The sequence below is a fragment of the Euprymna scolopes genome, chromosome 11 (genome assembly GCF_053919585.1).
Source record: "Euprymna scolopes isolate OS-2025 chromosome 11, ASM5391958v1, whole genome shotgun sequence".
NCBI lineage: Eukaryota > Metazoa > Mollusca > Cephalopoda > Sepiida > Sepiolidae > Euprymna > Euprymna scolopes.
In genome coordinates this window covers 56,982,474-57,009,973 of record NC_136492.1, presented here as the reverse complement: position 1 = coordinate 57,009,973, position 27,500 = coordinate 56,982,474, and the positions used below count along the sequence as shown (strand labels likewise).

The following is a 27,500-nucleotide window of genomic DNA, read 5'->3' as shown; positions in this document are numbered from 1 at the left end:
ATGTTTCCTTACAAAGACAGAATGTTATATATATATATATAATAATATAAATATATAAGCAATAAATGCTACCATAGTCAATAAAAGTTACTTTTATCGTAGAAAAGTTCATTGGTTTGTATTTTTAAGTAGTTTATATAAAAAAACAAATTTAATTCACGAACCGGTTTAAAAAAATCAAAATGGCAGCGACTTTGAAATGGAGAGCCCCGTTTTTAATTTGAAGGGGGGGGGAGCCGAGCATTCTGTGTTAACAATTTAAGAGATTTCCGTCAACGTAAAGAAATATTTATAAACATATTTTAATGTTTTCAGTTATTTTGTGCTTAAGGAATATTCGATTATGGCATGTGTGGTTTATATAAAAATTCATTTAAGTAGTTATCGCCTACAATTTCGTTTTAATTTCAGTTCGCTGAAATTATTTCAAGTAAAGAGCATTAAAAACTATTACAAAACAAAAAAAAACATGAACTGAACTTTTATTGACTGTGGTAACATTTATTTCTTGTATATTTATTTTTTTCGGGTAGTCGTTTGTTGGCTTTTCTGCTAAACACTCTTACTAAATAATATCGACGAAATATCGAAAAACAAAGAAACAAAAACAGTTTTGAAAAATAATGAAGCTTTACTTACTTCAGTAAAATAATCTGAAACAGCAAAATGGGATATTAAAAAAGTAAACATGTAATTACTTTAGTTTTTTAAAGCAAAGAATCGATGTAAATATGAATAAGAAGAAAATGGCGCCCTTTTCAAGCAGAACAGTTCGTTTCAGTTTTACAGTATTGAACAGTGTAGTATTGCGCCGTAGGATTCAGGGTTGTACTATTGTAATGTAAAGAACACGCAGAAAGGATTGTAATCAACTGAATTCCTTCTAGTACACTGACAAAAAATCTTAAACAGGTATATAAATAAAAATAAAAAGGTTATGTAAATATTTTTAAAAAGACACGTAATCACGTGAGCAGGATTTTTCCTTCTTTTGACACGATAACGAATAACGTTTTTAGTTTTTTATTATTTATTTATTTACCTATTTTTGAAAGAGTGCCACGTGCAAGTGGAGAAAGAAAAAATAGCGTTCTGCAAAATTTGTGCCCAGAATTGTGTAAAGTTTTGACTTTTTTTTTTTTTGGCTTTCACTTTAATAAGAACGTGAATTTATGAGGTGAACTTATTCGACACAATATGATTCAACTCTAAAAAGTAAATAAAAGCTAACGTGAATTAAGATTAAAGTTCAGGTGTTATTGTGGACCCTCACTCCTTTTAAAAACCTTGTTAAACTTTGTGAGATATTTACATTCTATGGAGATCAGGTGCGAACGAACACCCAATAATTTCATTATACCATATTTCTTCAAACTGAAACATAATTATCAAAGTATACTTACGCAAATAGATATGAAAAGTCTTTGTTAAAGTTTGTGCCATATTTCTATGGAGTACAGGCGCGAATGCAGACCCCACAATTTTATTATACCATCCCTATTTAAGTTGAAACATACTTATCAAAGTATTCTAATGTACATCTATATAAAAAACCCTTGTAGACTTTTTTTTTTTTTCATTTTTTATTTCCATACTTTGTGGGCCAGGCGCGAACGCAGACCCAACAATTTTTATGAACCACCGTTCTGCCAGAGCAAACATACCCATTCCTGATCCTCGGTACATCTTCTATCATTATATGCAATCAGGTTTTTAAAATAGTCAACCATATAGGAGCACACACACAGACGATCAGCTTTATATTATATATATATATATATATATATAAAGCTGAATTACAGTCGGTAAATTTAGCTCTCATGCATAGATCATCGTATAACGATTAGATCACTGTCTGATTGACGTAAATTTAAAATATTTAAATTTAACGTTATTTCACGTGGTTAATGGTAGCCGAATGGATACAGTATTTGCTAATCGACCCAGAGGTGTCTCGTGTTGCCGAGTTCGAATCGTTCGAATGGTGTTAATCGTGACACCCTGCACTGAAGATTCCCGAAAGGATGAAACACTAGGTAGGTAGGTATTTAATTATTATAGTAAAAGAAATAATTATATATATATATATATATATATATATATATATATATATATATATATATACGAATCCTCACGAAGATAAGACGTAGAAAATTTTGTGAAATTAATTGCTATATGTATTTTAAACCTGTCGAAGTATATACTAAAATTAGATACAATATTATAATTAATATATATATATATATATATATATATATATATATATATATATATATATATATATATATATATAAAAGCGAGAATGTGTATGTCAGGACACTTCTCTGCCTATATACTCAACGAACTTTTGATCTACATACTTGAAATTTGGTATATAGGATATTCGGACATATGGAAAACTTTTTAATAGGTTTTCATCCGGAAAAAGTGGTTGCTAAAGGGTTCAAACCGAAAACAAATGGAACGTGAGGGGGATCATCTGATTTTTATCTGTTTGTCAACCGTTTCACGATTGCGCATGCGTGAATCGTTCACATGACAGAGTACCTATGTTAAGAATAACTAGGTTGGAAAACACTTTTTAATGGTCATGTAAAGCTGTGCTAATGGTCATCGTACTTAACTCATTGTCTTTAAACTTTAGTTTCGATCTCACCTCAAGTATTTTTCTTTTTACTTACAAGAAGTAAACTGTGATGAAAAACATAATACTCGCATGCACATGTCTCAGTTTCTTACTGTTATAGGTTTTTTTCTTTTTACTTCATCTTCTTTAAGGAATTTAAGGTTATGTTTTATACCTACTGTATTTCTGTTCATAATAAATAAGAATTCTGCATTAATTAAAATATAATATTTATGTGTATTTTACGACCGGGTAACGCCGGACGGACAGTATGCTAGTAATATATATATATATATATATATATATATATATATATATATATATATATATATATATATATATATATATATATATATATTTGACGTTAGGCGTGTTTATGTATCTAGTACCTGGTTTTATCCTTAACTAAATAAGTAATCATTAAGAATTGTGGAACGCGGGCGAGAAGGGTTCAAGTTTGGGTTATATTTAGTTTAATTTAGTGTTTTGGCAAAGACAAATCAAAGCACTTCATGAAAATTTAGATACCTGAGATTTTTGTGAAATTTTAACATTTTAAAGCATCAATTAATAAGTAATTTTCGAACTTTCAGTATGTTGGGGATATTTCAAAGCGCTTCTAGTTGGCATAATATGTTGATAATCTCCTGTTGTAAATCCAAATATTTCAGATTTGGGTCGAATTTTATCCATAGTTATTAGACACAATTAAGGAAGATTCCGTTAATATCTATTTTGCCTGAGACAAGCTTAAGGCTTAAACTTACGACGGTTTCTAAACTTGTATCATGAAATGGGTTTTGTCCAAAAATCGAAAAAGAGTTCTAGCCATAAAGATTAATATTAATATATATTGATTTTAATCCTCGTGAGGGGAGATAAAATTGGCGTAAAACTGTTGGGGGAATTAATATTACTCGCCCTTTATTAGCCAGATGCTTCTAGCGTGTGTGTCTATATATATATATATATATATATATATATATATATATATATAATTGGTCGAGAGATTCCAACGAGAGAAAAATGTATATTTAAATAAGAAAGGTCATCAACAATTGCTATATATATATATATATATATATATATATATATATATATATATATATATATATATATATATATATATATATATATAATTTATTTATACAAACATTGATGGTAATGGACATCAATATATTTAACATATATATATATAAATATATATATATATATATATATATATATATATATGATTACTTAATTTAATCAAATAAATTAATATACGAGAGTAGAAATTGATGCGTAAACTTTAAGTATTTACTTCATCAATTCTAAATAAGTAGGTAGAGTTCATTGGCTGATTAGGAAGGGTGCGGAGGAAACTAGAAAGTTGGTTGGCTAACTAAAAACACAATAGCAGGTGCGTATATAAAAACGCGAGACAACCACAAAATCCTCGCATAAACCTGATGAATCCTAGTGTGAATGAAACGCGGAATATATATATATATATATATATATATATATATATATATATATATATATATATATATATATATATATATATATATATATATATATATATCTTGACCAAGGATATGTGTAAGGAGTAAAAGCTTTTGTCAGCCTAAGGAGGTATACAAACGAGTAGGCAGGTCAGCTGCCAGGTCGATTGATTGTTCTTTTCTGAGCGCGTGTTTAAACGAAACAGTCATGTTGGGACAAATGAATGTTGCTGGGTGACCTTAACAAAGCCCGAATTGTTCTGGCCGAAAGGATAGGTCACGGTGTTAACGAAAAAGGGGGCGGCTTGTTGTTGTCCACGTCCAATTTGCCGTGATTAACAATCGTCAACAGACCGAGGAATAAGAAGTTGATGGCTGTCGAGGACAGGATGAAGGATTATATTGACTGTGCATCGCTAAGAGAGGTTTTGTCTGTCCGTTTCAAACATTCAGTTTGAAATAACATTTTTTATTGCTAAACGTGAAGATTGAATGGACGCAACTCATCGTAAATGTGTCCGATGGTCGGTCTCTTGTTACTTCATTTACTGTTTTTCACTCAAAACGAAACGTCTTTCTACTTGTACGTAAAGGGGCTACTATTTGGGATCGTTTCTGAAGAGAGTTAATTTCTGATATGTCTGTTCATATTACATTTAAACTTCTGCATGTCAGTGCAGTCAGGGAAGCAAGAAATTGGGAAGGAATTATAAAGTTTAACAGTGGGAGGAAGACACTATTCGGCGGAGGCTTTCTGGCATCTAGACACCTCAACAGTAAAGAGGTGAGATTTTGCTGCTTGTCAGATGCGCTGGGAGTATGTAGGTAGAGGGAGGGCAACAGAGGCACAGAGATGCAGTATTGCGGGGATAGGACAGAGGTTGTTTTTTTTTCAATAGTGACATAACTATTAGGCTTGAGATTTTTTTTTTTATTTTTACTTTGTTTTAGAGAGAGAGAGATTAGCGGTCGATACAACAGTCCAGATGTTACAATATTTTATGCATGGGCGAATTGTGGCTTTGTAGAGGTATAGGGTGCTCTCAGACGTGAGTCATTTTCTAGCACGGTAGAAGGAGCCCACCTTCTTTTGCAGCAGACTTGGCAATGCACTCAGTGACATTATTTTAACTCATATTGCTAGTAGTGGTAAGTTCGAATAAGAATTTCAGTGAGTCTGTCACGTTTAAAAATCAAATACGGATAAGATGGAGCAGTGTTGCTACCTCTGGGGTGGAGCTCCTAAAGGCACTCTTCCCTGCCTTGATATGATAGAAAACAATCTTCAAAATTTACTTAAATTTTCCCTTCCCCCACGCACTCTTTCTCACAGAGGGCACATTGCGAGTCTATCTCTACTTTATCGATACGTTTATGCTAGGTGTTCGAATGAGCTCCAATCTACAGTCCCTCCCCGTAAAACGTTCACAACTAATACTTGCTTAACTAAAAACAACCGTTAACAATGCTCACTCCATACCTGTGCCTAAAACTAAACGAAGATTTCATGAGCAGAGTTTCATTCTTAGAACTGCCCGTCTGCGGAACGCCATATCGTTTGCCTGTTTCACAGTTGACTATAACATAGTCGTCTTCAAGTCTGATTAATGTGCATAAATTCCTATGGTCGTCCATTTTGATAATCTAGCTCTACACAAGTTCCACTGCGACCAATCTTTTCTTGCCATTTACCTAACAATTAACCCTTATCTTTGAATTGCCTCTGGGTCTTGATAAGTGGTGACTTTTCAAGTATAAAATATCTGTATCACATAAATTTGAAATACGCTGGCTGTTGGTTTATTACACTGCAGTAAATTATTTTAAAAATTGAATTCTATACGTTTCATGTTGGTCTGTTAGTACGATGTTGTTTTTTTTTTACTAGGAGTGTCACCATATATCAAGGAGAAAAGACCACTCGAGGACGAAGTTTTATATGGTGGCCGATTAGACAACATCGTGATGATCGTTTATAGTGGAACTTGATCAGGCTTTAATTATTTAAATTGACGACATTAGAAAAACTTGTTTACATTAGACTTGAAAATGAGCATATTAGAGTCCGCTGGGAAGCAGCTCCGCGGTTTGTGTTCCTAGGTTCGTTTATTTAAGACACAGATAGAGAGTAACGGAAATTGATGACTATTGTTGTAGAAGACGAGTGTTTTTTTGCGAATGTATTGCAGGGGCCCATGGATAGAAACTCAATCGAGTATTGGTCATGAAAATAACGATAAGGAAGAGATAGATTCACAAGGTCTGTTCTGTGAGAAAGAGGGAGTAGGAAGGAAAAAAGATCTTTGCCCACTAGCTTTCAAAGCTGGTTTTGTATCCTGTCAAGATAGACAAAGTGTACTCTTCGCATCTCCTCCTCCGATGTGATAACAGTACAGTGTTCATATTTTAATAGTTTTTCTCTCGAGTCATTCACGGTGGCAAAATCGTTTTAGAAATTCAATTGTAAATGCGGTACGCAATCCAGCATATAATGAATGCTATTCCACTGACTGAAGCAGTGAAGTCTTCCCGTTGCAATATGTATATATATATATATATATATATATATATATATATATATATATATATATATATGATTACTTCATTTAATCACATAAATAAATCGTACGAAGATATAATTTTATTTTTATGCTTAAATTTTGCAGTATTTACTTCAACAGTGCTCAATACATATGGAGAGTTAGGTAGTAAGTTATGAAAATATATGACAATTAAGCTACACAGAATATTCCGCGTTAATATACATATATGATCACCTGCGAAACCATGCTGTTCTCAGAACTATATCACCAGTTTGTTGTTGTTTACAATTGAAACTACTACTACCCGTCGAATAGCAGGATTTGTCGTCAAGTTTAACTTCTCTTGATCTACCGTGCTCTGTCTAGACGATTGTATTTTAAAAGAGTAAGCCAGGCAAGGCTGCGGCTCCTCACCACATACGGGTTATTTTTTACGCATGCATACTGCTAAGGTGCATAGAGACCTACCGAAGACACTCCTCGATTTTAATTAATCGGTCAGCATATTACTAGTATGAAGTTGTTTTATTAGTGTATATATTTATTTGTTGGGGTTTGAATAATTCCACGTGTACATTTATAAAATAAACAGTATTATTTATTATCCTGTTTATTTTAAATGCACAAAGAACACACACATACACTCTAGTATAGGCAGGTACACTAACTGCTATAGACACACACATACACGCATATTACATTAACGGTATTCAAATTGAATAGCAAACATTTCTCATTAAATTGCACCCTGGAGCATTTACTACTTCCTTCTAAGAATATATATGGGCTGCAATACAGTTTAAAACGAGCCAAACATATGTATTATTATAAATGAATATATGCGAAAAGATATTGAGCACGGAATCCGTCTCGTTCAGATCAATGAAAGTTTTCAGAATAAAATGTGAAGATTTACTCAGAAATAAACAGACAAAACACAGAAAAAAAAGCGTGAAACCGGACATTGTTTGGCGCGAAACCGGACATTGTTTGGCGCGAAACCGGGCATTGTTTTGGCGCGAAACTGGATATTGTTTAACTATTTAAAAATATGCAGTGCGTGCGAAAAGACATTTATTGAATTGTTGTGTTTCTTTTTGCAATAAACGTATTTCCACAACCTGCCGAACATTTTTTAATAGTTATAGCACACGAAACCGTTCTGTTTTAGGTCTTTTTTCCAATGGTTTCTTTTTTTTATCGTTTTCAATCATTTTGTTTTGTTTTTCAAATGTTCACTTTTTCTGAAGACATTTGTTGATCCGAGCGAAACCTGTCAATCTCGCGTTTGTTTGATTCGTTTTGTTATTTCCACGTGTTTAATTGTATTTCCGTTCTAGACCTTAACAAGTGGCGATAGAAAAGAACTCATCTCTTTCGAAAAATAAACTGAAATTGTGTTGCTAAAGAAATGAAGAAAAGAAAAGAAAGCAACATGTGCCGTCGTGAAAATGTTATCAAATTTATATTCAATTTTCAAATCACTTAGACCAAAAAAATTTCCCCGTGAGTAAATTCAAAATTATCTTTGAAAGAATTACTGTCATTTAATTCAATCTAGGCCATTGCAATTATTTAGGGTCGTCAAAAAAAGTTAACGAGCTACGAAGACGGGAGTGATACCATTAAAACGAGCGACGTTTTGTGCTACATGATTTATTTTTCTGCATAGTCATCACCATTCTCAATCCACTTTTGCCAGGAATTCATTAATGCATCTCGGCTTCTGACGCACGTCCATAACAGGGGTTGCTTTCTTTGAGTCTCACACCGTAAATATCTGCAACAGAGAGATGAAACATTCAGATCATGGATGCATACGTTCAGTCATCATAACAGTGCAATTTGTAATCCCACCCCCTGATCTATTCGGGCAGAATAAAAAAAAAATAGAAGGCATTAGTTTCGGAACAACTCTCATATATTTATATGAATCCATTCAAAGAATATATAAACTAAAATTAGACATTTTGCTCCTTATTGTGAGTATCCTGAGTTTAACGAACGGCGTCTATTACGAACCTGTTAGATTGGAATGCAAGGAAGTGCAGATCGATCGTTTGCCGCCTGTCGATTCTAATAAATTAGGACGGTTAAATTCAATACATTTGACACATGGTTGTGCGCTGTCATGCTTTTTCTATTCCTTCTTCTTATCTTTCTATCGCACCTGTTAATTACGTTTTCTGAAATCATTCGTGATGCCATCTATAATTAAAAAAAAAAAAAATTTCTTGGCTTTTGCATATTTAAACAATATATACCGAAATATCATAGGGACCGATTAGATAGAGTCTTTCACACAAGAAAAGATTTTCTAGCTATTAATATAGTACATTGTCAGATATTTTCCTTGTTCCAAATACATACACCGATGATTGCATAAGCATGAAACAGTGTAGGTAGGTGTAAAAATAATTGTTAATATTTATTTAAAACATATTATAGTTATAAAACCCCTTCAGGAAAATAAAGCTGAGCCCTATTTAGTGAAAAGCAGTCAACTTTAGCAGAAATACAACATTCTGACTTCTGGTCGTTGAATACTCTATGATTGTTTTCTATGTATGTCTTCTGATTTGACGTTTATATCTACTTATTTTCTTTCAGATCTTGTTTTAATTGCCGTGGCCCTGGGGTAGAATGCTAGCCTACAAAGTCAAGAGTGAGTTTGTTACTGAGGTCGGATCTCCCGACCAGAAGTAATTATCACTTCTCACACTGATGATTGCGTAACATAAAACACTAATATCTGTAGGTATAAAAGTGATTTTAAATATTTATTTTAAAATATATGCATATACATGTTACACAAACGTATATATATATACATATATATATATATATATATATATATATATATATAAGAGTAGGTAGTAGTTTGCTTGAAGCATTGTTGTTCCATACGACCCACGGACTTTACATACACCGGACATACCAGCAAATTTGTTATAAATATTTATACATTGAGGTGAGGAAAGATAGACGAATAAAGACTAGACACTCCTCTACTCAAGCATACCCGTCTACATTTGTTTGTGTTTCTTTCTTTACTGTCATAATTTCGGTCTTTCCCTGCATTGTCTTTGGCTTTTAAAAAAAAATTATATATATATATATATATATATATATATATATATATATATATAATATATGTGTGTGTGTGTGTTTGTGAAATATATATGTATGATAAGTAAGTTGAAAAAATAAAAAAGTGTTTGATTGTAGGTCTACAAGAGCGAACAAAGTTTTTTTTTCTTTTTAACTATAGATTTAGGTGAATTTTTTGAATTTTGGTGTACCGATGTCTCATCGATCTGGTCATATTGAGTCTATGTTAGAAATCGGATGAGTGACAGACTTACTCTTCAGCATTGTTCAATAGGTGGGGAAAAATACACTGCAATGTATATATTTTTTAATACTTTCATATATATATATATGTGTGTATGTGTGTGTGTGTGTGTGTGTGCGTGCGTGCGTGTTACCCAACTTAAACAGGTATCGAAACAATACATTTTTGACAATCATTGGCATAACACAATGTATAACTCACAAATGTTGGCAATAGTAAGCATATATATATATATATATATATATATATATATATATATATATATATATATATATATATTGCCTGGTCGTAAAATACGCTTAAATATTACATTTTAATTCATGCAGATTTTGTATTTATTATCATAGTGCAAATTCTCTACTGAATATTATATTGTATTCTGTAATGATTTCAAAAGTTTTTAAAAAACATGACTTCAGTGCCTCAGCTGGAATCGAAGCCAAACCATTCAGCACCTCAGCCTTTATCGTTATTTAGCGCCAGTATATATATATATATATATATATATATATATATATATATATATATATATATATATGTGTGTGTGTGTGTGTGTGTGTGTGTGTGTGTGTGTGTGTGTGTGTGTGTGTGTGTGTGTGTTTATTCGTTATAGGGAAGTGAACACTAAAAATTAGCATATTTGAAGTAATTTTACCAAAAGTTCCCTGGAACTAAATAAAAAAATATTAAAGAAAGTAAAAAATTGCCCCAAACGCTGTTTGTTTATTTTTCTGTTCGTTCATATTTTTAATAGTACCTAAAAATAATAGATCGTACTCAGAAAAGCGTATCAAATGGAGTGAATAATATCCTGGGTTCTGTGTTAGCACGGGACATCCCTAAAATAAAATAGGACATGACGGTTACAGAAAAAAAAATAAAGAATAGAAATGGTAATATCTGCTTCACATCCTAGACCAGAGTAACCAGTGGTCGCGATTTATTTGGCAGATGTGCCTTGATAGCATTCGAGAATATAAATTTACTCGCAAGTATGTCAATAAACGCCGCCATGTCCATTTATTTTGAATTTCCAACGACCTTTTTCGTTTCTGAAATCGAACAGGGTCATCCATTACATTATATCAAAAATATTTGTTCAAATGTTTTTTACTGTTGTTTTATTTTCTTAATGTCATTCATCCAGACGAGGTCGATTAATAGGATTCGGAATCCGGAATATGAAAAATCGAGACTTAGTGGCATCGAAATCGAAAAAAGTTCCTATTTTCCAATGTCAAAAACGATTGATTTAATTATATTTTATTTTATTTTGTTTAAAACAACATCTTCCATTGCTGGATGTAATAATGAAATAATAAATATGTATTGATTTTCAACAATTAGTAAAACTAATTTCTACAAATCGCCCCCCTCCCCATAAATGTGTTTTTACGTTTGAGAAAATATCTGCACATTTAACAAGTGTTTTTTTTTACTGTAATTGAGATAAAATAATAACTTTATAGTTAAATGTTTATAGCTTTAAAAAGAATCGGAATCGGTAAGTATATATATACCCGTTCGCATACACTTTTCCATGATAAAGCTAGAACCCAGAATTAGATAGAATCGAGCAATTGCATCGACAACGAACGACGCCAGCCCCAAAGTGGGTTTCGATGTACTGCATCTCATCAGTGACGTGCTCCGACATAGGCGCGAACCCAGGTCGTCGCCCCAATGAAGTGTGCAATACTGACGACCTAACCCTATGGGCCACGACGCAATCTATACGTCGGAGCACGTCACTGATGAGATGCAGTACATGGAACCCCACTTTGGGTCCGGCGTTGTCCGTTGTCGATGCAATTGCTCAATTCCATCTAATATATATATATATATATATATATATATATATATATATATATATATATATATATATATATATATATATATATATATATATATCCGCGAAAATTGAGTAATCAAAGATAATTATTACTTTTAAATATTTCGGGCATCCCGACAATTCTGGCAGCTCCTTCATCCCATCTAGCTTCCAGCTGTCTCGAGCCTGTCTTACCGCTGAATCAAGTTGGTTTGGACAACCGCTTCACTTTAAATAAACTTTCAGCGCGTGTCATCCATTATTTCTTGGATGATCAGATTGTAATTGTTTATCTGGTAAGAAAAATAGGTAGAAAAATGTCGAAACTTTTTTCTTATCAAGGGCGTAAAATCTTTGAATGAGTAAGACAAAATATTATCAATTTTTATCAATATTCCTAGCCACAGTAATAATTTCCTGAAAGAACTAAAGCGAAATAAAGGATTTTCCTGTAAAGAACATGGCGGGAAAAAACTGTAAATGCTAATAAGAATAAAACAGAATTTTTGTTTGTTTGTTTGTTTTTGTTTTTCTTCTATCTAAGGAAATCCGACATGTTTGATACATTTAGACCATTCACCATCAAAATAAATTGCTACTTTCTGAATCTCTTTATTTGAATTTTCAAGCATGTATTCCGGTACCATAGGGAGAAAACTAAGGTACATCCAAAGTGTAAATCGCGTCATCCCAAGTATCTAATGTGATTGTGTGTGGGGGAATGGGGCAGACAAAACACACTTCGAAATTAACTGCGGCGTTTATATGAACTGACTTAGACATCCCAGGGAGCTAACCACGGCGCCCTTGTGAGCTAACCGCAAAACCATTGGAAATTAACCGCAATACACGCTTCGCTAATCTCTGGCATAAAAAAAGGCAAACACAAGAATTAATTATTTCAGCGACAACCACATTTTACTGAGAGAACAGAGGAATATGAAAAGTTAAAAGCGTAGTAAACCACGTACAATCACATGAAAATTATTAATTAGAGGAAGAGAAGGAGGAGGAGGGGAAGGAGGAGTCTCGAACATCTGATTCGTATCTTCAGGCCTTGCTTGCGTAGAGGGCAAACAAGCAAATTTCTACTTCATTCAGTACTGGTTTTAACTTGTAAGTTACATTATCAACATGGCTGTGTGTAGAAAATGTTGAATTTTGTGTATATAATTTGTTAATCTGTTGGTCTGCCATATTTAATTTTGTCCATGTGTTGGTCTGTCATGTTCAAGGTTGAAACAATATTTTTACATCTTATGAATATCTGAGTGGGGTGTCTTCTCTGCCTTGTGTTCTGCCCTCTGATCTTCTTCGAGTGACTCATTTGCCACAAATGTCCAGCGATTATCCCATGCATTAAAACGCTTAAAAAGCAACACCAACGTTAAAGCGCTTAAAAAGAACACATTCTTTCTGTATGCCAACATGAACATTATATAAATTTGGAAACAGTCCGGATTTTACCTCGCCATCTTTTGTATATAATATACTTAAAAACTCTATCTGGCTAATATACACATTACACGAGATGTGACGCTGGCTATGGTTTACTCCTTGTAAGCATCCGTTCTCTGTCTGGAAAGATATCACGGAAACCAATGCCAACATTGTTAGAACAATCCTAATAATACAGAAAGGAGAACAATCAACAACAGTGTATAATGCTCAATATGCTAAAAGAGTGTTTGCTATGTTGGGAGAAAAATCGACAGAGTACAAACAAACCATTTGCATTGCTAATATGGATACCAACTCAGCTTTGGCTACGGCCGTGTCAATTTTCCTCAAGCTTACAGGGATGGGGCGTTTTCTGTATTGCACAGAGCACGATCTATGTCAAACGCCACCTGAAAATATTAGAAGAGTCATTAATTAATATGATGACACCATCTTTTTGTAGACTGAAAGAATATTATCACAAACTTGAATTAATGGTAATAGCACTGTAAAAGCAGCCTATATAAATGAGAATTTGATGAGGTCGTTTACGGCCACTGATCTCATGGGCCGAAGATTAGAACTGCCGACTATCATTTAGATGGTTGTAGGTTCAATCCCTAGCTAGAGATAGGGGCTAGTCTAGCCGCACTGATAAGCTGTGATACAGCAAAACAGTCTGTATACGGATGACTATATTTAAGCCCCCCCCCCTCCTTAGGTAGATCACTGTCGTAAAATGATTTGACCCGTTGCTTAATTAGCGTTTTGCATCAAGAAGGGGTACATGGGCGTGTAGGTCATCGAAAGATCTTGGATGTCTTCAAGCTCAACATGAACAAATTCTTGATAAACTGCCCCCTTAAGTAAGACACTTTATTCATTACTAACGATTACCGCGATATTATCCCATTGATTACTGTATACGCAATAACCCTTATCTCCGAGTGGCTTCCGGGCCTTGATAAGTGGGGACTACCATGTAACAAAAAAAAAGCTCTCTGTAAATAAACAAGCAGGTCAAGCATGGTAAAAGCGGTAGGTAAGGTTCTATATAAATAGGCATTTTATGAGGTCGTTTACGGGCACCGATTTCATGGGTCGGAGGTTAGAACTGCCGACTATCAACCAAATGGTTGGATCTTCAATCCCTGGCTAGGTATATGTGCTTGTCAGTCTAGCCGCACTGATGAGCTGTGACATACTGATGTAATGGCGTAATAAAAGAAAAAATGAAACGGAATTGCAACGTTTCTCCCAATTTTCAGATTTTGTAATCATGCGCATATGCATTTATTTTCTTTTAATGAATTGATAGGTGCTTTTTCTTCTTACGAGTTCAGGACAGAATATATTCATTGATTGATATAATAAATAAACGAATGATTTTTCGCTACGAAATCGGTGCAATGGAGAATTGTGCATGCCAACGAAAACAAAAGGAATAAATTGTAAGATGGTCATCTTGAAATTTGGAATGTAAGCATTTGTCATTCATTTGGTTATATGCTCTGTAATTACATCGAGCTTCGTAAATTAAAGGATTGGTATAAATAAAAAAAGGTGAAATGTAATTTAAAAAACACATATTTACACACGCGCGCGCATACACACACACACACACACACACACATATATATATATATAGCAGTGCTATATTATAGCACTGTTGTAAGTAATCTCACCCGCTACTTAATTGACTGAAAAATGCGACGCTCGCTCTTTGTTTATAAACAGCGGTTAGAGCACTGTAAAAGTGGTGGACGGATGTTTACTTAAATAGACATTTGGCGAGATTATTTCCGGGTGCCGCTCCCGTGGGTCGATCGGTAGAACTGCTGACTGCCAACGCGATGATTCTAGATTCAATCCTCGGCTTGGAAGAGGTGCTAATCTAGAGGCACTGATGAGTTGTGATACAACGAAACAGGACTATAATGCTCCCTATCTTAGGTTGAGTACATTGGGAAGTGATATACAAATTAGCATTAACGTAGAAAGCGATGCGCTTTGTGTATACAAGTTGAGCTTAGGTATTTGGACAATGTAAAAACATTGTTAATGCAATGCTCGCACAGCAGCAGTCATATAGCGTAACGGTTAGAAGCTACGACTGCCGTTTGGACGATCGGGTTTCGATCCTTGCTTGAAGAAGTTGCTTGTCTACCCGCACTGACGAGCTGCGCAACAGTACTGTATGTGGATGATTGATATATATATATATATATATATATATATATATATATATATATCTTAGATATATAAGAGAAAGAAAATTAAAACTGTACGTTGAAACTTACAATCAAAATTTATTGTTTGACTGAATACTCTAAAAAACAATTTACGATTTTCTTTCTCTTATAACAAGCTCTACTCCCTATTGCGTGTTGAGCTTTGTTAATTCGGTTGGGATGAAATTTTCTATATATAAATACTGTTATTTATATTAGTTTGAAGTTTACCATTGCGTATATCAGGTAAAAACACTACATCCCTTTGTTTTCATTTATATATATATATATATATATATATATATATATATATATATATATATATATATATATATATAAAATAACTACATTTTATGAGTTTTTGTGGTTGAAATATTTAGTTTTCTTTCACGCACTTGCTCTTCTCCTCTTCCTTCTTATTTCCTCGCCTTTCTTCCTCCCCCTTTCTCCCTCTTATTATCTTCTCTCTCTCTCTCTCTCTCTGTACTCACTTTCTAACACTCCTTGTTCCCCTTTTCCCTCTCTTTCCCTCCCACTCCCTCTCTTCTCTCTCCCTTCCCTTCACCCTCTCCCCTTCTCTCTCTGCCCCTGTGTCTACTGTCTGTCTCACTGTCTTCCTTTTATTTTTTTTCATTTTCGTTGTCTTTTCTTGTGTACAACACGACACCACGTGTTCTTGTATTTACTACCGTACAAGGATAAAGCAAACGAACGTAGACATCTACTGCTGCTGCCTTTGTTTTTGTTTGCTGGAATCTCTACAAGTCTAGAGCTGCCCCATTCTTTCTCCTTTCGCTGCCGTTGTATTTGTAAACAACCACGTGATCTTTTATTTACAAACTAATTTCATTTATCTCCAATTTCGTGCACATAAACAATAACGTTTCGCCATGATACCAAATATCTGGACGTGTATTTGTTTTTCTTGTAAGCATTTACTTATAAAACGTTTTTAGTTTGTTTGTTTTTTGTTTTGTTTTATTTTTTGTGTGGAGGGAGGGGGGTTCTTATCTTAATTCCAAGGACGTACTTAAGCCTCCAGTCCAGTAGTAGTATATTCGTAGCAGTAACAGTAATATAGTAGAAGTAATAATAATAAAGGGAGTAGTAGTGTTGTAGTAGTAGTAATAGTAGTAGTAGTTATAATTTGTAATAGTAATAAAAATGTTATACCTGCTACACAATTAAAATACGCGCAATTAGTGGATAAATTCCTATTCCATCATGTAAATAATTTAATGTAATATGAAATAGGTTTCGGCATTACTCCCAAACAATTGTTAATAAAAAAATAAATAAATATAATAAATAAACTTAAATTTTAAATAACGTTAAATGGCAAAAATGAAAACCTTACTATTAAAATTTCTAGTTAAGGACAGGAGACCATTTTTAGAACGCAAATACAAAAAAAAAAAAAAAAAAAAAAAAAAACGAAAATCGAGAAAAAAAATTCCCCACTATTTTTTTTTTGTTGTTTATTTTATGGAAGGAGGGGACAACAACAACAAAAAAACATGAAATAATGTTTTGCCATTGTTTATTAAAAGGAGAAGTTCCCTTCCTTCCCCCAAAATATAAAACACACTTTTTTTTTTTTAAATATATAAAGAATGAACTTTGTCCTGAAATGTACATATTAAGCAAACATTTGGGATAAAATTGTTTATTGTTATTAAATTCGGAAATAAAATGCAATTTATCTTTTAAATTCATTTTACTTACCTCGCCAAGAAAAAAAAACAATATTATTTTTTTTAATTATGAATTCGTAACTACGTAAACAGAAGCGCCCATTTTGAAACATGGCCTCTTCTCACGGTTAATCAAATAGTATTTTGCATGATTAAATTATATTACACGTATTTTTCTCAAAAGAACATTAAATGGAATGGTTTTATACAATATAATCTTTTTAACTAGTGCCGAGAAACATTTTTAGGGTGACTAAGTTGGGGAGGGGCATAGTAAAAGTTGCAATAATTTTATTTTTGCTTTTTAAATTTTATAATTACAATTAAAAAAAAAAAAATTTTCGGTGGTTGTCCAAAACTCCTCTTATACCAACAGCAAATAAATGTAAAATAATCTTTATGATGTACGTAGCCGTGACGAAAAGATCATATTCCAAAAATTACGTATGTTGATCAAAGAGGCTTATTTTTTTTTATAAAGAAAATCATTTTACACGACTTAAAGCGATTAATGGGAAGTCGTAGGCATTACAAAGCTGATCGCGCAAGTTTAAATTATTATTGAGTTATCTCTTTATGTTTCTTCAAAATGGTGATGTAAGATTCTCCCTCCTTACTTACTCATAAAATTTCATTTTCTTAGTTAAAAAATAAAATTACTTGATCAATGTACGTGATTTCTGGAACATGACATTTCCATTCAGTTGTGTACATCATAGAGATTATTTTATTTATTTATTTTTTAATGTGTGGGAATTCTGAACGAGGACGCTTCTTTTATCGCTGGCGGCCTTTTTTCTCACGATTTTGCTATTACCAATAAGTTATTAAAATTAACAACAATAAAAGATTAATGGGTTACAACCCAACTTATTTTAACCCATTAATCTGTCCATTTGAATTCCTTAAATTCTGTCGAGACTAATTATCAAACAATATTCAAAGTTTGTATTTTGGTATACGAAACTGTTTTTCGTAAAAATGCTTAAAAAGTATAGATAGTTGTGTGTGTGTGTGTGTGTGTGTGTGTAAGATAAAAACAAATCTTAAAAAAATGGCCGCCAGCCATTACAACATGGAATTAACTTTTTCAACTTAAATAAATAACAACTTTACTTTAGTATTAAAAAATGTACAATTTCAAACCTAGGATCATGGCTATCCAAACTATGTGCAAAAACAATCAAAAGTAATAAATATGGATGATTATTCGACAAGATCGTCTTTTTTTTTTACCCAAAAGAGAATAACGCATACTACTACTATTACTACTTCTATTACTAGTAGTAGTAGTAGTAGTAGTAGTAGCAGCAGCAGCAACATACATATCTGTATTATAAAATAGGAAACTTTTATAGTAAGAGACTGGGTCAACAAGTTTTAAAGAAATGTTAAAACTTTGAGTTATCTCCCTTTTTTGTTTATATATCGGCTATGGTTCTTTTCGGATCGGCTTGTTTTTATCTCGTTTCACTCGTAGCATTACCGTTTTTAATGTTTAACTTTAATTATTTTTACTCACACAAATCATCAGAGATTACTCACTGACAAGAACTGGTGGTGTTTCGTAGAGTCTGTATGACAACAAGTTTCTCCAGATCCACAGTAGTTTCCACCTCTCAATGATTTTTTTTTTCTCGCGACAGCAACATCCTATTGATTTATCGCTGACAACGACCATTTGTCTTCACAGGAATTTGGATGGCAATGATCCCCCAAGGTATCAGTCCTCTTCGCACACATCCAGTGAAGGTCTGGTTAATTATTTCCCGCCTCAATATTTCCATCTATTTGATTATTCATAATTACATGATGTGGTGTCAATCGATGCGACACCACCATTTGATCATTATACTCCTAAAGAGTTATTAGGATGAGTCACACAGGCCATCATCAAACATTTCTCTTTGATAACAACTTTTGATGTTCTCTAGAGTCTGAGTGACAATAATTCTCTCCAGATTTCCAGTATTCTCCACCTCTTTCGATAATCTTTGCAGATGAATTTGCCTTAACGCAACAGCTGCTTACTATTATTATTATTATTATTATTATTATTATTATTATTATTATTATTATTATTATTGTTGTTGTTATTATTATTATTTACTAAAACATGTTTTTTAAATAAAAAAAAATTGGGGTTTGTATTACTACACACATAGATTTGAAAAAGTTGTCAAAAAACAAATATATAACAAATAAATGTTATCAAAGGCAAGATAAGTTACTTTTCTACTTAACTGGATAAGTTTTTAGTGATTTTATTCAATGTAACATGTTTATTCAGCTCGAAAAACATACAGTGTTTACCGATTGGAAAATTAAAAATGGCGCCGTGCCGTACTCTCTACTGAACACGGTAAGTTTAAATGAGTTTTTAAAAAAAAACTATACATAAATACTGTTAAAACCCCACCGAATATGTTAGCCTATGTCACGTTAACATATATTAAGGAGGTTTCTAACAGTATTTTGCATAGTTTTTTTTATTTTTAAATCATTTTTACAAACTTACCGTGTTCAACAGAGAGTCCAGCGCCATTTTTCATTCAATGAAGATTGAAGCTCTGCCGAAGTCATCATGCACTCATTAGCGAGCGTAGATAAAAAAAAAAATTACTACAACTATCACAAATGGCAGTGGTATAAGAGTTAGTCTAATTCAGCTAAACATGTTTGGAGTTGAAACTAGACTAAGTATGAACTATTCTGTAAAAGCGGCTTTATCTAAAGTCCAATAGCCATATACTCTACCTCAATGTGTGTTACCTATTGCTACTACTATTACAAAAATTAACAAAAGCTTCTCGTAAGTTTTCAGTTAGTAGAAGCTACACTAGTCTTCATATGTGCGGATTTCATTGCGAGCATAATAAAAACTTTTTAAAGAAAGTTTCACGCGTTGTAATAGTAGTATAGTATTAATAATATATATATATATATATATATATTATTTTTAAAATGTAATTATCCACTATATATATATTATTCTCTGTCGATGTGTGTGTGTGTGTGTGTGTGTGTGTGTGTGTGTGTGTGTGTGTTATATTTAAACTTCAGCAAATTAATACAGTCAGAGAAGCAGGAAACAGGTACGGAATTCCAAAGTCTAGCAGTCCTAGGGAAGAAACTATTAGAGTAGAAGGCTTTCCTGAATCTAGGACCTCATCAGCGAAAGGGTGGGCTATCTGCTGCTTATTGGGTAGGCCGGGAGTACGTTGAGGAAAAATGCAAGTACATCAAGGTACATTCCATTAAAGTACTTGTAAAAGAGGCCCAGGACTGCGACGTTTCAGCGATGAAACAGAGGTTGGAACTCATCTGATTGTTCGGGAACTATTAGGTTTGATACTCTTTTTTTTTTTGGACCATGTCTCAGAATGAGACACTAGTCTTAGATAAATAAATAGAGAGATAGAGAGGGGGGAGATAGAAAGAGAGATAGAGAGAAATATAAACATTTATAATGCAAGATTTTTAAAAAAATACATATACTTTTATCTGAACTTTCTGACCCGCTTTCGTTTTAGATGTTAGCCATATGGCTGGATTAAAGTAATGCTAGATAGAGATTGTGCAACGTTTGCTTCAATATAGACGTCTAATCCGGGCACAGTGGCATGCACACATGATTTTATTTCTCTTTTTTTTTTCTCAATTTCTTGTTTTTATCTGTAAATTTTTTTTCACTGGATATATTTGTCAGGTAGTTTTTTTACATCCCTTTTCATGAGTTTGATTTCAACTATGATTTCTCAAGTGATGGGGTCTTACTAAACTTCAAGTTTCTTTTCATGTCGTACATAAGACCTCAGTATTTAGTTACTTCCTCCTTCTCTCAGCTCAGTTTAAGCCAGCATGATTAGAATACCGACTTCAACTAGGGTTACTACTTTCTCCCTATGGTCTCAAATAACTGTCAGATTTAACTGCTCCGTATGTCCTCGTGCGTGCGTACTAACATATGATTATTTATTTTATTATTTGCATCTTTTATTTAGTTATTTATTTTTTCTGTTGGCTCTTCTTCGGTAATTACAGTGGTTAAGTAAGGTGGTCGGGTGTCGGATGGGGAATATGTTTCTGGGGTGGGTGGACGGACAGCTGGGAGATCAACATCGACGTAAGTTGCTGCATCTGATGCGAGAAACGGGAAGAAATGTCAGGAAGCCCAATGCAACGTTGGTCTAACAAACCCCGTATACAAATTGTTGAATGGCATTTCAGCTTACGCTCAAGTTTGCCTCTTCACAACGAAATTAGAAGCGAAGCAAATGCGGATACTGTTCACTTTAAATACGGTCCATTGCATGAAACAAAGTAAAAACATTCAATTTTAACTTATTAGCGACTAGTGAAGCCATCGCTCTCCGTAGGGTGATATATTATACCAGTGTACACTCTCTATTAAAAAAAAAAATGACCGAAAAAATATTTTTCTCCAATGGGGTATTTATCTAGTTATCATGTCGTATGCTACTAAAATAATCTTATAAAAATCAGTGACTTACACAAGTGATTTAATTTTTCATGCATGGATTATTATTATTATTATTATTATTATTATTATTATTATTATTAATAATAATTGTTTGTACTCACTAGGAGTTCTCACACAGGTCATCCTCAGATATTATTCACTGACCTATGGTGTTCCCTGGAGTCTAGATGACAACAAGTCTCCCCAGATTTTCTGTTACATTACACCTCTTTCGATAGTTGTTTCAATTGACTTTGCATCATTGCAATAGTTGTTTACCATTGATTTATCGCTGGTAACCATACTATTATACGATATTTCTGGCAGCAGAAATAATCTGGTGTGGTTGTCTGCTATTTGCTTTCTCGTTTCCCTCACCATTTGAAACTGGTTTCGTCCGTAGACTAGAAAAAAAAATCCGTGTTTTTCTTGCTAACTTATACGTGACGGGAAAGAAGTACGTTGTTATTTTTTTATTAGGTATTCACCACTTATTAAAAACCAAATCCTCTCGAAAATAAAGGTTCATGAGTGTCAGGTGATCACTGAGAGAACCCCATAAGGATCGTTAGTTGTGGAAATTTGGTAGAATTTGATTATTTAAAAGAATGGTCAAAACAAGAATTTGTATATATTGGACTTGAAAACGTCCATGTTTTAGTCATTTGGAAAGTATCTCCGTTATATAGAGTTTCTAAGAAAGAAACTTTATCTATGGAATTTGCAATTACTTTTGGGTACACAAAAACAGTAGGAGAAACTGTTCACAGCGGTTGTTTGAGGTGGTTGTCTGACTTGATATTTACTTTACCACTAAAATGGGTTTCGTCATGGGGCTAGACAAAAGCGCGTGTTTTACTCGTTAATTTCTGCATGGTTGGATCGAAATACATGTATTTGTTCATTTGCAGATAAATGCACTGTGCTTATTATAGAGTGGATTGTAGGCTTTTCAGATGAAAATAAAAGCAGGTGCTTTTAAGGTTATTTAAAGCCGGTAAAAACTGTCCATTCTACCCGAGCCATTGGATTGGATTAATTAAACATAAACAAAACATCGCTGGTGAAGTAAGTTCCGACAAGTCGGCGTTATACTTTTACAGGTGGCGATCTCCACTGTGAGTACCTGGTTCTAAGAATCAAACTGTGGAAACCAATGCAAAAAAAAAAAATGAAGCTGGTCAAAGACATCATAATATGCTGAGCAATTTAATTTACCTTTTCTCTTACTGAACGCACTTTTATATTTTTTCTAGTGAGAAATCACGGGTTCATACTTTTCCCATCAGTATGATAGCGAGGATATTCAGTAGGCCAATAATACACACAAAATCGATTCTGACTATCATGTAGAAAATAAAATTCTTTACGTCTGTTTATAAAGAGAGAATTAGCCTTTACTGCGTTCATATGGCTGAAAATAGCATCGGTGGTTGAAATCTAAGCTACACACAGAAACGTATTTCAAGTTGGTTGTATGTGCTGCAAGTTATATGCACAATATATGCACCCTGTTGCACAATATATGCACCCCGATGCACAATATATGAACCTCGATACACAATATATGCACCCCGATGCACAATATATTCATTCTGATGCAAAATATATGCACCATGATCCCGATGCAATTAATTTATATTTCTTACTTTCGTTCCCATATATATATATATATATATATATATATATATATATAACTGCACCGACCCTGCATTGCCCATTATCTACTACGTTTAAAATTTTTAGTAGATATTTCTATATTACAACAATAATGATTGAAAATTGGTTAAAATTTAAGTCTGATTTGTCAGACTTAATGCCATTTAGATCACACTTATAAAATCCACCTGAATATATATATATATATATATATATATATATATATATATATATATATATATATATATATATATATATATATATGCGCTGATTAACTATACGTGCCGACGGTTTCCGGAGAAGAAGGTTAGTAAACTAACACTTTACCGACAGAATTGACAGTTAATCAGTGATTAATTGTATGATATAATATATTATTATTGTCTTAATTATGTAATTGAGAACTCTGTAAGTCTTCCCTAATATTCAAGTTATTATATATATATATATATATATATATATATATAGAGAGAGAGAGAGAGAGAGAGAGAGACAGACAGACAGACAGATAGATAGATAGATAGATAGATAGAAATTACCTTCTAGACGTCATCCTATGGTGTCGTCAGCCTTTCCGCCTTACCTGCCTGTTCAAATGATAGTTAACTTTTCTAGTATACCAGGATCAAATATAAAACAATAACAATAGTATTCGGAGTCCAAATAATATGAGTCGTGTCCATGGCATCCATCGACACGACTCATACAAAGAAATGGTGCACCACTTCCTAGTGATGATCCTTCAAGTAGCAGTGCTTACGTATATACTCTACCAGAATAGCTGAATTCTTGTCCTGGGATCCGGTAAGATCAATTGACTCTACGATATGCTATAACATATTTAACAGGTTTACTAACTCAACGTTTGGGAGGTAAAGTCAAACTTCAGTTGTATGCTCGAATATCTATCTCATATAGAGATCAAGTGTTAGACACAAGTAAAGATTACCTGACTTTGAAGAAACCCAGAGTTTACACTTAAATAAAAAGAGACGGGTGTATCTCATTATATCGATATCTGCATAGGTATTGAGTTGCTTCTAAATGTTGGTCGTTTCAAACGTTTACACCTTCCAAACAGTTTATATCTATGTGTATTTCAACCAGGTTACATGCATATTCATATATAATCATATATATAATCTCACATTGAAGAGGTCCTTAGTTACTTGTAACTAGTTGACCAGAACATGCTTATAGATGTGCAGCAATATATAAATGCTTAGGTAAAACAAATAAAAATTATATAAACGTTATATGCGCGCACACACATATATATATATATATATATATATATATATATATATATATATATAGTATATTTCGGCGTATAAGACGACCCTTAAAGTTAAAAATCATCTTTAAAAAACAATATTGCATAAGATACCGGGTGTTTAAACCTCTAACTTAGATTAAACAAACATGTTTCGTGATTTAGCAATCATCTTATACAACCGATATATAAATTTCTTATAATTTGCTCCAATTTTGTACATTGTCTTCTCTGACGGTCGTCTTATACGGCGAAATATACGGTATATATATATATATATATATATATATATATATATATATATATATAGAGAGAGAGAGAGAGAGAGAGAGAGAATATATATATATCTATATAAATATATATATATATATATATATAGTACACGCACAGACATATATGTGGATATATATATGCATGTATATAAGTATATGTATATATGTGTGTGTGTGCGTGTGTGTGTGACTGTATGTATGTGTATGCACAACCTGGTCAGTTCACACCTATATTTACATCATACATATATATATATATATATATATATATATATATATATATATCATATATATCAGTTTGCTTACACCTATTTGCACCTCAGTTAATACATATGCACATACAGACACAGACACAGACACACACACACACAAACACACAAACGTATCACATCATTTCTCTCCCTATATATATATATATATATATATATATATGTATATATATATGTATGTGCATATGTATTAACTGAGGTGCAAATTGGTGTAAGCAAACTGATATATATGATATATATATATATATATATATATATATATATATATATATATATGTATGTATGATGTAAATATAGGTGTGAACTGACTAAATATAGGTGTGAACGATTACGTAAAGATATATATATATATATATATATATATACACATATATATATGTATATATATATATATATATATATATCTTTACGTAATCGTATCTATTTATATTTCGGTCAGTTGTTATTTATATTTACCTCGACGTATTTAAGTATATCTCAGTCAGTAGTCCATATCTCTCTATATATAACTACAGGATGAGAAAAATGAAATAAAAAGAAAAGAATGAGAACAGGTATGACATAATAAGAGAGAATATAATTATGAGCTAAAATTAATTCATGATAAAATTAACCTCCCTATATAAAGATGTGAGGTCATATTTAAAGTTCCAAATGTTTTGGTTTGTTGTTTGTTTGTTTGTTGTTTTTTTTACATTTTTCAGGAAGGTGAAATTGAAGTACTTTGTCTGAAGAATGTATTTAATGTAATTTAAATGAATTTCTCGTTACAAACTATATTTGTTCATGTAATGGTTTTAGCAAATAATATTTATGTATGCATTAGAATTCTATTATGGTCTGTTACAGAAATGCTGGCGTTTAAAGAGTTGCATTTTGCTTCCAGTTTAAAGTTCTATCTAGTCACTCCGAAAAAACATTTTGACTCTGACAAAGAGATAAGAGTTGCTGTTTTCTGGGTCAGAATCTATTTCATCTAACACTTAACGTTGGCAAGTTTTTTTGTTTGTTTTTGTTTTTTTACCTTTAAATAATATTTTTAGCTTCTTATATTAAGTGGCTTCATGTTTTGTCTGGAACGATATCCATAAAAAGTTTGATCTCAGCTTTATGAATGGATAAGAAACTCTTTCACGTCATATTCATTTACACCTTATCCGTGAAACCCGAGGTATGACATGTCCTATCATCCACTGACGTATAATATTGAAACCATGCAAACGTATATTTGTAATTATTTACAGATACGTCACTCTGTTCACGGTAATCGCAACAGACAGTCGCTAGTGATCAGAAAGAAATAGGTACAACTCCTGAATGCGCCAAACTAGTAAAAATGGGGTACGGAAACAGGCTTGATTGGACTAGAAAGAAAACTATGCAAATGAATGCATTTTAAACATGTAAACAAACGGTACGGATGCAAACTAGAGAAACAGAAAAGTTTCTAGGATATGAAAATATAAATGGACAGACTCATCAGAGCAAGAACACCATCTCTGTAATTGTAACATAGCGCGGACGCGCGTATGCAAATGCATGCAGAATGACGTCAACGTCAAGGGAAAAATAAAGACTTCAAAAAGGAGATAACGTTAGAGACGTGGATAACGGTCGCGATCACGTGCAACGCGTGAATGACGCTTGAAAAAACGATCACGTGAGGAACGTCACAGCCATAACGAGAACATGAGGAAATAAATGTTGCTGTGCCAAACAAAAAGCGAGTTGAAGTTCTTTCCTATTCTTCGTCTCCTTTGCGACGGAAAATACATGTTGGTTCCCGGACAACGTTACATAATGAACTGGTCCATGTTGATTGCAGTGTAATGCTGTTCCTGTACAGTTCTAGAAGGTTCACCTTCACGGGCGTTGTCTTTTCTCTTTGATGAGGGGTTAGATTATTGCTAATCTTTTGATGCGCCCTCACAGGGGAATACGATGTGCTTCTCTCCTCAGGGACGCTGCCTTCTCAATACAACTGTCTGAACCTGACATCACAGTTCTTGCAGTGGGAGAGAACTAAATGCCTCAAACCCGATAATAATTAACGGAAAGTAAATTCCTGCAATGTAGTAAACGTGCTCGTCCTAGCAGATCACTGGGTGAGTATAGTGGAAGGAAAAAAAAACTAAGTACATCATGAAGTTTGTCAGAGAGTTGAAAAAAAAAACATGACACATGAAGAAAACTGTGATACTCATTATAGTAAGAGTACAAGGGACAGTTCTGATAAGACTAATGATAAGAACATTCCAATACTTTTCTTGATTCCGATACAATTACCGATTATGTTATGAATTCCCGATTCCGACACAGTTACCCATTCCGATTTTT

General features: G+C 33.0%; 1 long non-coding RNA gene across 1 annotated transcript in view; it reads right to left on the bottom strand.

The window, feature by feature from the left end:
- The window catches only part of LOC145287863 (uncharacterized), a 76,648-nt gene that overhangs the window by 38,811 nt on the left and 10,337 nt on the right, over positions 1 to 27,500 (bottom strand). The gene's annotated exons all lie outside the window — the stretch shown is intronic.